Source organism: Phalaenopsis equestris, unplaced genomic scaffold (genome assembly GCF_001263595.1).
Source record: "Phalaenopsis equestris unplaced genomic scaffold, ASM126359v1 Scaffold000114, whole genome shotgun sequence".
Taxonomy (NCBI): Eukaryota; Viridiplantae; Streptophyta; class Magnoliopsida; order Asparagales; family Orchidaceae; genus Phalaenopsis; species Phalaenopsis equestris.
In genome coordinates, this window is record NW_018164556.1 from 865,065 (window position 1) to 875,211 (window position 10,147).

The 10,147-nt window shown below is 37.4% G+C and overlaps 1 protein-coding gene across 2 annotated transcripts in view; it reads left to right on the forward strand.

Moving 5' to 3' along the window:
- The window catches only part of LOC110020956 (GTPase Der), a 32,575-nt gene that overhangs the window by 16,601 nt on the left and 5,827 nt on the right, over positions 1–10,147 (forward strand). The window lies entirely within an intron of this gene.

Genomic DNA, 10,147 nt, shown 5'->3' on the forward strand with positions numbered 1-10,147 from the left:
TCTTTCATTTAAACTATGAAAAATATGAGGTCAGTTTGATTTCATATTTTTCTAAAATTATATATATATATATATATACGTAAATTAAAACGTCCTTCCGAAGCGGGCGATGGGATTTCAATTCCGGCTGCCGACAGCTTCCTACGGACGACCCCCAAACAACCTCTTTTTTTTAGTGCCGACACCAATATGATTGATGGCATGTTACCGATTCCCGAGATATCTAGCTATCGTATGTTCTTCTGGCTCTATCAGCTCGTATTTAAGCTGCAATTAGTAAAATTGGGTTGTGAACTCCTCAACTGAAAGATTCCTCTGCTGCAAGTTATGGAGTTTCAGAAATCTATCTTGGCGATAGTGGTGTAGGAGGTACTTCTTTTGCATCACCTTCTTCATCCTCTCTCACCTAGTTATCTTCTCACTACCTTCTCTTGTCCTCTGCTTTTGTTTATTTTCTCACCACAAGGATTCATTTTTCTTTAGTTTAATGACAACTAGCTTGATTCGTTTATCCTCCGGTACATCTTTATATTCAAAAATCCGTTCAACTGATTGCATCCTGTCGGTAAACTCATCAGGATCCATACATCCTTGAAATAGTATCGATCATGTAATGGTTGTTCCTCTTAGAGCTCTTGCATACCCTCTTAATAGCACACTTGCTCATCATTCTAATTTTTTGTATTAGCAGTTGGTGATTAAAATGTCTACAAGTTTTCTGTATAAACTTTCAAAACTTTTTAATACAAATTCTATAATACTTTTGATTTATGAGTTCATCTCTTCCACTGTAGTCAATATGTTGTGAATTTATTTTGTCCACTTTTCGAGTAGTGATAGAGTATAGAGATGAGAAGAGAATGTTTGACCTGATCTTCCAAGTAGTGAGATGTGGTAAAAAATCAGCACAAATAGAAAAAGATAATAATTTAAGTACAAGATTTAGAGCAAATCCACACACCTATTGTGAGACTTTTCTTCTATAATTTTATGTTTAGTAGATTATTGTCTTTCAATAGCTCTCAATGATGAAAAGAAGAAGAAATTAATGATTATTACATTGGTTAGATGGTGAATAAGAGAAGTAGATTCAAAGCCTTATGAAGCTTGATGATGAGATTGAGAGGAAAAAGACTCAGGAATTCAAAAACCAAATTAAATAAGTAGAACCCTTCTCAAATCACGAACTAAGCTAAGTTGAGCACGAACTTTGGATTTGGAGGATGGACTCAATGTGTCAACAGAGATGGTTGCCATTTGTTGAGTGATAAGTGTGAGGTGTTCTCCATTCTATGTGTTTTGGAGGAGATTTGTTGGAATCATTATTTAAAAAAGATCATTGGTGGTGTGGTGTAATATGAGTCAATGAATGATGTTGTTGAGGCAATTGAGAGGATTGTAGGATCTCTAGTGGCACTATGAGTTGTTAAGAGGATCTATTAGTAATTTGAGTTGGTGATTATATTATGAATTTGAAGGTCTGTTTATCATTGTCACCGAGAATTGTTTTGGTGAGCATAAGGCATTGTTCAAGACTCTTAATTATTTTATGACCTTGTTGTAAGGATCTCTGGATGGCCCTGTGAGTTGCTAAGTGGATAGATTGGTCATTCGTGTATTTGATTAAGTTGTGAACTTAAATATCTTTTTATTCTTGCCATCGATAAGTGTTTTGGTGAACACAAGTCTCTTCCTTAGTTATTTATGACCTTGTTATAAGGATTGCAAGTGGATTTATGCTTGTATTGCATGAATGGTCTTTTAAATGGAACTTTTCTTTATAGGAAGCTTCTTTTGGGGTTTAAAACCTTTTGTTGATGACTCATGTTATTTCATATTTGTTCTTTGCCATTTGTTTGGTCCATAATAAGAGATATACAACTAAGATTGCATCAAAGCAATGAAACTTGAATTTCGTTTATAATTTCCACCTTATTTTAGGCTCCACTAATATTTTTTGAGATTTCAAAATGAAGAGTTTGTTCACCTTCTAATGTACTCTTATTTGGATGTATGATCCTTTTCAAATTTTTCATGCAATGATGGCTTTGAAGTGTGGCCTAGCTTTGGGCTTGTCTTGTTTGATGGAGAATGTTCAAAAGCATGATGAAATAGTGGTGTTCGGAGGTGATTCAGATGAGGGGGGATTTTCATTGGGTAAGTTTAGTTGCTAAGGGATTTAGTAGAAGGGCGTTTAAGTCAACACAATGATCAATTGATTCTCTCTCATTCAAAGAGAGCCAGGATGAGAGTAAAATTGATGCAGCGATTTCACAGGATGAAGAATAGGGGAAACCATCCCGAGCGAGGGTTGTTGATATGTTGGTTCTTGGATGAGATTTGGTGAGGGAGCAAGCCAGGGTGCCAAGGATGATGCCATCCTAGACTAGGAGATTAATGTGAATGATGTCTTTGAGGATGATACTATTGATGCAGGGCGTGAGGCTGGCATTGAATCACAAGTGTTTGATAAAGATGCCCAAATTTGGGAATTTAGAGCAATGAGTGGAGATATAATCGTAGCTCGACCCCTATCAGAATGAGAAATCGATAGATTATTGCGACTCCCCATTAAGAAAAGGCACCCAAGTGTAGCAAAGTGGTTGTTTGATGACACATTGAAGGAATTGAGTATGAGGAAATGAAGTTGGCAATGAAGGTGCATCATCACATGCTGTGGATCATGTTACAAAAGCTTAAAAACATGAATGGAAGCTAAAAGAGCTTCAAGAGTTCCAACAAAGGGGTTTGAGATGGATGCTTAACATAGTACAAGTGTCGGTATTTAGGAGGCTTTGTGAGTTCCTAGTGCCAGTGTTGTAAAGGCTGTGGAATTATGAGGATCTATTGTGGAAAACTTGCTAAATTTGCTACTGGAGCTAGTGATTCCTTTCTTGATCCCTTTGAAAGATTGGATGTAGGATTGCTTGCTGTGGGACATTGATGAGATTTAAGGTCTGTTTGGGGCAGTTGCAGCTAATCCAAATAAGCTGTTTATCCTAATAAGCTGACTGGCTGTTTGGGGCAGATGTTTGAAAACAACTGATTTGCAGCTGTTTGTGGATAAATGACCATTTCACCCCTGTTAAGTAATGTTGTTTATAACAGAACTATTTTGACAATATATTTTATACTGCATAAGCAAAAAAGTAAATTCTATTTTTGAGAGTGTATCTATGTTTTGAATCTTCTTATGTTTTGAATCTTTCTTATTTTTTATCCCTAAAAGCCTCATCAAAACACTTTAATCATGCTTAATTAGCTAGACATAGTTTTTCATTATAATATATAAGATTGGAGATCAAAGATACAATTTGATGTGGCATTGGTCATTGGAAACTAATGGTTGTTTAGCCATTGTGCAGATGTTATGGAGAAGATTTGGTGCAACTTTAAGCTAGAAAATATTTTTTGGATGCACACAAACAATTAGCAATTATAATTCTGATTAATACAAAATTGATTAGAATTTGAACTGACCATACATAAGATTAGAAACCATACATATAACATTCAATTGACAAATTTTCTAATTTTACAAGCCAACTCTCTGGTGGTGCAACATTCATATAAATAGTTCTATTCAAAGAGACTGACAGTCATCAACCTTTAAACGGAGACACACCAACCAATGGGCTAAAATAATCCTACAATATAGTGTTTGAGCACAATTTGACAATAAGAATTCGAGCCTTCAATACATATGTTTAGTTTTTCAATCCAATCATTTAAGTTTTATATTGTGCTTCTATTTTTTAACTTGTTACTACTATAGTCTTTAGGACTCAAGTCCTACCGAAAATATTGTCACAATTATTATTGTAACATCTGCTCTAAGGTCATAAAAATAAAGGCACTTGTTTGGGTGTGGTACAGTCTGAGCATTGGCAAGCCAAAACCATGTCTATTTTATAAGATTCTAATTTTCCACACAACATCACTACATAATGATCCACCCACATTTACCAGGTTAATGAGGAGCTACAAGGAAATATAATCAGAAAAGGCAAAATAAGCATGCAATTAAACAAAAATTTCATCAATTTCAAAAGCATGCCTATAAAAAAGGAACAAGGTGGGAAACACAAACAAAAGTAGGATACATAACTACATAACAACAAGAGCACAATAAGCTAATCATGAACAACTTTACACGGAAAAGAAGTAAACATCAGCCGCTCCAAACCTCACCATCGGAACTTTTATATCCAAGGCAGTGAATCATATTTATTCTGCTAAGATTCCTAAACAATCTACATCATCCTAACAACCAATCATAACATTCTAAAATAAAACCTGAAAAATCATATACAAAAACAGGTTTCTAATCACGATAAGGAACAAATTAATTATAACGAGAAAATAATAACAAAATAAGTTAGAGCACCATAGCTCTCTAAAGTCTGCTCATCCTTCAAATGCGGAGTGCAAGGAGGAGCGGAGGAGCCGAGTGCAGGGAGGAGCGGAGTGCAGACCAGCAGAACCCAAAACTGCATCATCTCGCTCTCCTCGATTCTTCCACTTCTCCTATTTATCCCTATCACAAAGCTGCCTCGCTTGAACGAACCTTCCCGATATAGTCTCCATTAGAGCTACCTGGGAAGGCAACAACAGGATCGCGGCTTACATAGACCACCAAAACTCCCATCTTTCTCATCCTCGCCCTCCGCTCCTACCAGAAATCCGCCTGTTTGCGCCATTCTTTCTAGGTCGAGGGCAGCGGAGTAAACAATCCCGAACAAATGCGGGTCGCGGGGTCGACCCTGCAACCCGCGTTTATTAAGAAATTAAATACGCTGGTTTTAAAAACACTGACAGAACGTCCGAACCAAATAGAAAGACGGCGTTTTGAAAATGCCTCCGCACTTTTAAGCTGCCCCAAACGGAGCCTTAGTATTGAGTGAAGTGGGTAAAATCTTAATTGGAGTTTGAGTAGAACAAACATGCATAAATCATCTTGCCTAAATTGGAGGAGGAGTGGGTGTTTAGTAAGTAGAATGACTCGTTTGATATCATTGCAATGACAAAGTGATCCAAAAAGTACGACTTTTTTTGCTCAGATGAACAAATATTTAAGGATTTTTCTAGTCTTTGCGACTAGATTTTGAAACTTGAGATTAAAGACACCACATGATTCTAACTTCATAGTTATGTCCCTTACTCAATTGTGTGAAATTTGAGTGATTTAGATCCAAAAAAATACAAACTCGGTACCAAAAGAGCAATATTTGTGGTTTATACTTTGGGTTATATTTGTCAATATGAGCGGATATATATAGAAGGCTTGAGCACTCCTATAAAGTAAATGCTTCAAAGCAGAGCCAAAGAAAGCATTGTAGATAAGGAATCTTGTAAAATTGTTATTTTGTTGATCTTCTATGTTCTTGCAGTAAGTTCATATGTATAAGGAAAGTCCGTCCGTCGCCCTTCAACTCAATTCCAAAATGGGCGAAGCTACTATATTGCCTGCCCTATAGTTTGTAATGAGGCATTTTGAATGCTCAACTCACGGGTGAGAGCTATTCAATTTGGCGACTTCAAATCATTAAAATCTTCACCGTAAATGGACCTGTAGGGTTTCTCTCAGGATCCACCGCATGCCCAAATTCCCAATCCGAGACAAATGAGGGACGCACTTTTCCTAATCCAATCCACACAACTTGGATCCTTCTTTATCAGAACTTATCCATTGCCTCTTCAATCCTCCTTTATGTCTTAAACTTTCACCGTACATTTAAATTTGGATTACCTTAGAGGAGTTTACAATCCACCAACTGCTCCAGAGCTATGTAACACTTAACACTTGTTCGACCCCTCTCCAAAATATGGATCTAATTTTTTTCGTGCCCAAACATGTTCCAGATACCCCTCGACACCACATCGGGCATGAACACAACACGATTTAGGAAAAAAAAAGAGGACACGAGAAGTATAAAATTATAAATATATATTTAACCCTAATTATATCTTATAGTCCAAGCAGTCTCCTTTCTCGCCATGCCAAAGCTCCCTTTAACATTCATCAAAATCAAGAATAAAAAATGCATCCAATATTTTTCAAAGTCGAGTATTAGTAGTTTCCTCTTTGTTCATCGAAGTTGAGTGTGAAAGGTCCATTGTGCACGTTGAAGCTGAGCATTGTAGTTCTCTTTTGTTCATCAAAGCTGAACCTGCACCTGCTAAAGTGAAAGTCATATGCTTTGTTTTCGCAATCAGAGCTTGAGTCAAACCTATTTGTTGAAGCCGATCCAAATATCTCGCGAACTTTACAACACTTACACTGAAGCTTCATCTGTTCATCGAAGCTAGGAGATTTCAAAGCTTCCTTGTTTTGTATGTGATAATTTATATATTTTTTTTACTATTTAATGAGTTAAGTTATAAATCTATATTTATTCTAATTCTAAAAGTTAAAATTTTAACTTAATTAATTAAACAAGGTATAATCATATGATATTTGAAATTTTAGTAGATAAGTTGGAGGATTTCTTTTGAAATATATTGTATGTTCAATTTTGAAAACTATTTTTTATAAGCATGAAATTTCATAATACAAGCTAAATTTATAAATATAAAATTTATTCTTGAATATTGTTTTGTAAAGTTTTAATAAAGAATAAGGAAAATAAATATATTTTATATTTATAATTAATTAAATATTAAAACATGTCCATGACGGGTCATGTCTTAATTTTTTAAATTGTATTGTGTCCTGATCGTGTTCGTGTCAGTGTCCTATTATTCGTGTCCGCGCTTCATAGCTGAAGAGTCGTTCAACTCAAAAGCAAACTCTACAAAATCACCATGAAAATCAAACTGACCCAATGCCTCCCGTCCATAAAATCTCTAATAGACTAGGCAATAAGGATATCATTTTTCATATACTCAATGATCTACCATCTCAATATGAAGCCTTCAAGATAGCAATCAAGACCAAAATCACACTAATCAAACTTAAGGATTTGTACTCGCTGCTACATAGCGAAGAAATCAACCTTCAAACGGAATAAGCAAATGAGCACCCTCTTACTGATGTTCACACTTCAATTCAAGTAACACGTGGTCGCGACAATCCCTATGGACAAGCATGAGGCAGGAACATTCAATGAAGAAGATCGACCACAACTCCTAGACCTCCACATAGTCAAACACCTCAATTTGCAAAATCTACAAGAAATCAGGACAGCGCCAATGATTCCCCTCCTACAACTAACAAATCACCTCAAATTATTCTTCTAACTAATCAGCAACTCGTTTCCAGATACCAGTGCTACAAGCCACCTAAGACTTCATCTCAACAACTTACAACAACACACACCATATCAAGGAACAATTGAAGTTTTGGCTGACAACGGTACATTCCTTCCAATTGCCAAGTGTAGCCGAAGAATACTCCTCACCCCATCTCATAAGCTTCATCTCTCTAACCTTCTCCATGTTTGCCAATTCTCACGTAATCTCCTATCCATTTTTAAACTCACTATTGACAACAATTGTGTTGTTTACTTAGATCACTCTGGCTGCTCCATCAAGGATCTTGCGACCAACAAAACTCTTCTGGAGGTCCAGCAGCTTCAACCCTGCCACTTTTGGCCTTCATAACCAAATGTTCCAACAATCTTTTTGGCCACCCTCACAGACTAGTTTTGTCTAGCATTGCTAAATCAAGCAAACTTCTATGTATTAGTCCCTCTCCCTTATTTTAAAATTCCTGTAACTTGGCCAAGTGTCATAGATTATTCTTTCCAAAGAATCTAACTCACTCGTACAAGCTTTTAGATCTAATCCATGCTAATGTTTGGGGACCCTTTTCTATTTCCTCTCATGGTGGACATAAGTCTTATGTACCGCTACTTGATGATTACTCTTGTTTTTTCTAGAATTTTCCCATGCATAATAAATCTGAAACACCACAAGTTATTTCATTTCATCACTATGCTTGAAGACCGATACAATACTTGTATCAAAATATTTATATCTGACGGTAGTGGAAAATAGAACACCACCCTTAAATCCTTATTTTTCTATTAAAGGAACCTTACATTCCACCGCAAATGGGGTCACAGAAAGAAAATAGCGTCGTCTCAGACACAACCCATGCTCTTCTACAAGAAGCTCGCCTTTCTATGTGTCTGCCCCACCCCCCCCCCCCCCCCCCACCTCAACCTACCTTATCAATCGCTTATCAGCAACCGCTAATATTAAATCTCCTTATCAGCTTCTCGACAAGAAAAATCCCTGAATACTCCCTCTTAAAGGTCTTTGGCTGCTCCTGTTTGTCCTAACAACGTCCACAATAACCCATGAAACTCTCCCCACGCTCAACGCAATGCATTTTCATCGAGTATTTAGATTCCCGTAAAGGCTATTACTGCTTTCAACCATTCACCAACAAAATAATAACATCAAGGCATTTCATCTTTGATGAATCCACCTACCTATATACTCATCTAACTTAAACCCACCCTAACCTCCTACTCTACAATCAATCTTTTCACTAGCACCAAGCCATGTCCACTGAGCTTCTTGCCTTACAACAATAAAGGACATCCACTCTTGCCCCACCTCCTTCAAATCAATGAATTTTTGACTTGTTTTTGGACCTTTAAAACCAAACTAAATGCACAAGGCTCAGTCCCACGATACATGGCTCGTCTTGTAGCCCGTGGCTTTGATCAATAACAAGGTATCAACTTCACCGATACATTCAGCCCTGTTGTGAAAAAGCCAACCATCCGAATGTTCCAAAACATAGCGTTTCACTTTAGCTAGCTGGTTCTTCATTTTGATGTCTCCAACACATTTCTTCACTACACTTTACAGGACAATGTCTACATGCAACAACCTCCCGACTTTGAAGATCATCGATATCCTAATCATATATGTCTTCTTCACAAAGCAATTTACGGTCTCAAGCAAGCCCCAAGGCAGTGGTTTCACATCTTCTCCTCCTACATTACTAGCCACAGATTTCAACTCAAGAAAGTCGATCCCTCCCTCTTCACCTATACCAAAGGTGACATCAGTCTCTTCCTCCTTATCTATGTCGAAGCATACTCCTTACAGGCAACAACAACACATTGATATTTGATATTATAAGCAAGCTGGAGCATCTGTTTCATCTCAAAAACCTCATATAGATTTCATACTTTCTTGGAATCCAGGTTCATCACATGCCGAGCGGCTTTATACTAGACCAAATCAAATATGCCCAAGAAATCCTACAAAAGTCAGGAACGACCTACTGCAAAGCATGCCAAACTCCAATTCCATCCAAATTCCCACTACCTTGGCTATCAATCCCAATACCCCCACTGAAAATCCAACCACCTATTGCCAAATGGTTGGCTCACTATAATACCTAACAATAGTAAAACTAGACATAGCCTTCGCCATCAACCAATTATGTCAATCTATGCATAACCCATACCTCATCACGTCCAACTACTAAGAAGATTACTTCTCTAAATCAAAGGAATAATCACTTTGATGCTACCCATAACCAAATGGAATCTCACCCTCCGACCCAATTTACTCTGATTGGGCTCAAATCCCATTGGCCGCTAATCCACAATCGGTAGCTGCACCTTTCTGGTTTCTGCACTTATGTTTTGGACAATTAAACACATCATTGCTAGATCCTCCGCAGAGACCGAGTACAAAGCTCTCTTTTTTACAGCCTCTGACATCATACGGCCCCATCGTCTTCTTCTTGACTTCCACATCCCCTCTTTCAACCCCACTCCGCTGCATTCTGACAATACATCAACCAAGACTCTTGCCAACAATTCCGCGTTTTATGCTCTCACTAAACATATTAATATAGACCATTTTTTCATTCTGGAAAGAATACAATTTAAGGAAATCACCATGCTACACCTTAACACTCAAGATTAGCCAGTAGATATACTCACCAAAGCATTGTCAACTCACAGGTTCAAGAGTCTACGAACCAAGTTAATGTTCCAGTCCTTGCACCCCTCACAAGAGGGCTGGTGATAAGAGCAACCTCATATGGACCTATATGAAAAATCTACTCGCTCTGAGTCATACAAACACCACCTCCTTATACTACTCAGTCCTGACGGTCACACCTAAACTGACAAGCATTCAGCCGTTGATCTTATAACCGCCGCTGATCCAATGA